The sequence below is a fragment of the Aristolochia californica genome, unplaced genomic scaffold (genome assembly GCF_029961685.1).
Source record: "Aristolochia californica isolate CCGP_79_NKW_82.1479 unplaced genomic scaffold, dmAriCali1.0.hap1 SCAF_107, whole genome shotgun sequence".
Lineage (NCBI taxonomy): Eukaryota > Viridiplantae > Streptophyta > Magnoliopsida > Piperales > Aristolochiaceae > Aristolochia > Aristolochia californica.
This window is the reverse complement of record NW_027181779.1, coordinates 12,501-15,795: the sequence shown is the minus strand read 5'-3', so window position 1 is coordinate 15,795 and position 3,295 is coordinate 12,501.

Sequence of the window (3,295 nt, the reverse complement as noted above, 5' to 3'; positions counted from 1 at the left end):
GGTCTCGGAAATTATTGAAGAAGGGCGGTGGGGAAGGTAGATAGCGAGCGAGTGGGTCAAGATGTGGGAGGACTTCACTGGCAAAGAGTGAGTTGCCGGGGTAGGGGAATGAGTTTCAACAGAATATGAAGGGAAAGGGAAGGAGAATTGAGCAAGCTTTGAAGGTCACAGGCTACACTTAGCTATTATTCTCAGATATCATTCATATTATAATGTTATGTTCTTTGCCCTACTGTTTGAAGTCTGGCTTTCTTCATAAGTCATCAAGGATCTTAGCCAAACGGTGACCGGCTTTCGCGAAAGCACTTTGGGCGCAGGTTTCTCGATCAACTAGCTTACTAAATGAAGAAAGACACTGTTATTATATACGAAATTAAGATAAGATAGAGAAGAAGAAGCACGAGTTGAACGGAGCGAGGAGCAGGAGCGCAGTGCGTGCCCGAGAGCAGTAGCAAGCATGAGCCCGAGAGCTTACTTGCAGCTTTAGTGCCCTATCGCGTATGCCCGTGAGCTTACTTGCAGCTTTAGTGCCCGCGAAGCTTTCGGGAAGAGGGGTAGTCTTGTGCGTAAGCATAGCAGATTGAGATCGAGGCTTAGAGATGTGGCACTCATCATAATGATTGAGAAAGGCAGGAGTCAGCCGCACAAAGGCTACTAGCTTGAAGAAGCGAAATGGTAAAGGTCCCTTCCCTCAGTTACTTCCTTGCCTTCCCTTACCCAGCTTGAAGTGAAGTTACTTGCTTCTCAAAGCGAAGCGAGCCAGCTTGACTCCATAGGGGGGCTTGTGCGCTTACTGCAGAGTAAAGGGGCTTGTGCGCTAGAAGTGTGCGTAGCTTGCTGGGGGTGGTCAGAGATGGATCGGGAACTAGCTCTTTGGATGGGGAAACGTGATGTCCCAATCATTGGATATAAGAAAGCGATCTAACCTGCGCTGAATGTTTGCTTCACCTTGCTTTTGGTCTAAGTATAGTCAGATCCACCCAGAGGAAGCTCAACCAGACTGGCCACCAGAATGAAGTCAGCAAACTCCTCCATGCTACAAAAAATGCCTTTTCTGCCACCCTTTTTTATCCGCAAGAAGAAGGGTCGTGTGAAATCCCCACCCACACACCAAGGGAGAGATTACAACTGACGCACGGATAGCAGTTCTTCCCATAAGAGTCTACGCCCAGCTGGAGAGGTGAGGGCAGAATAGCAGAGCAAATACGCGTATTAGTAGCATAGCAAAGCAAAAATGTGTTCCGTAACTCGCACTGCGCTAACGCCCTTATTAGAGTAAAGGCGAGGCGCTCATTCCTTTGCTTGTTTGGCTAAAATGACTTTTTGAACTTGAGATTCTGAAGATAAAAAAAAGAAAAGATAAGAAGAAATTCGGCCACCTCCCACATATTTGATTCCCTCGCCTACAAGGAAACTTGCAACACCAATTGCATTTGTAATTCCATCAATTAGTCGCCTATCAAAAAAATGAACTAGTTCGGCTAATCCTCTTATATTCCCAATTAGGTATCTTGCATAAAGAACGTCTATATAACCACGATTATTTGACCAATTGTATATCGCATTTCTTATTCGATCTAAAAAAATGCTCTTTTGACCCATTTTCACAAATGAATTAATTAAGTCCAAACTCTGAAAAGATGAATAAATGGAACCATATAAAAGGTATGCTATAACTATTCCAAAAAGGGCTATACTAACTGATCAAATTTCATTTGTAACAAATTCATACCAATCTATGGAATAGGTAGGATTCTTATGTAAAAGGTTTATGTACGGAGTTAACCATTTCTATAATATATATAAATGCATTCCTTCTTGATCCAAAGGAATTCCTATTTATCCAACAAATAAAGTAAATAAGACCAATACAAGCATAGGTAGTAACATAGTATTGTTGGATTCATGGGGAAAAGTGGAAGTGTCTTTATTTCCAAAATCCGTACTCGTACTAATGGAACGGATCAGATTTCGTGCATTCTCCCCCATTTGATATTTCTTTTTGGAAAAAAAGGAAATCCTTTCGTTACTATTTCTGGTTGATAAAAGCAAATTTTGGTTAACCCCCTTTGGCTTTGGGGGTTCTTTTCCCCATATAGATATTGAATAGAACGAACTACTTTTAGCGCCCCTGTCATTTTGACAATGAAGGCGTAAATATCCTTCAAAAGTCAGTAAATAGACCCGAAACATATAAAATGCAGTTAATCCCGCTGTGAAACAAGCTATTATCGCAAAAATTGGTGAATATAACCAACTATCATTAAGAATCTCATCTTTGGACCAAAAACAAGCAAGAGGTGGAATACCACAAAGAGAAAGTGTACCTAATAAAAAAGTCATTTTTGTAATTGGCACATATTTTCTTAAACCACCCATAAGAACCATGTTTTGACTTTTTTCTGGAGAATATCCAACAAGGGGTTCCATTGAATGAATAATGGATCCGGATCCTAAAAACAACAATGCTTTATAATAGGCATGGGTGATCAAATGGAATAAGGCAGCTCGATAAGAACCTATCCCTAAAGCTAACATAATATAACCCAATTGAGACATTGTCGAATAGGCTAAACTTCTCTTAATGTCTCTTTGAGCAAGAGCCAAAGTAGCCCCTAAAAATACCGTTATTACACCTATCAAAGAAATGAGAAACATTATGTAAGGTATGACTGTGAAAAGAGGAAAAAGTATAGCGACAAGCAAAATTCCCTAGGCTACCATGGTAGCTGCATGTATAAGAGCCGAAATAGGAGTAGGCCCCTCCATTGCATCAGGTAACCATACATGAAGGGGGAATTGTGCAGATTTAGCAACTGAACCGAGAAATAATAGAGAGGCACACAGAGTCGCAAATCATAAATTGACCCCATCATTATGGATCAAGTTATTGAAAATTTCGAACAAATCCCGAAATTAGAAACTGCCCGTTATCCAATAAAGACCTAAGATTCCTAATAAGAAAAGAAAATCCCCTACACGATTAGTTACAAACGCTTTTTGACAAGCATTCGCCGCAATCGGTCGTGTGAACAAAAATCCTATTAATAGGTAGGAGCACATTCCCACGAGTTCCCAAAAAATAGAAATTTGTATCAAATTTGAGCTAGTAACTAATCCCAACATGGAAGCATTGAAAAAACTCATATAAGCAAAAAATCTCAAATACCCTTGATCGTGAGACATATAATTGTCACTATAAATAAGAACCATTATTCCAACAGTAGTGATTAGTATTGACATAATAGAAGTAAGTGAGTCGATCAAGTAGCCAAACTCTAAGGAAAAATCATTA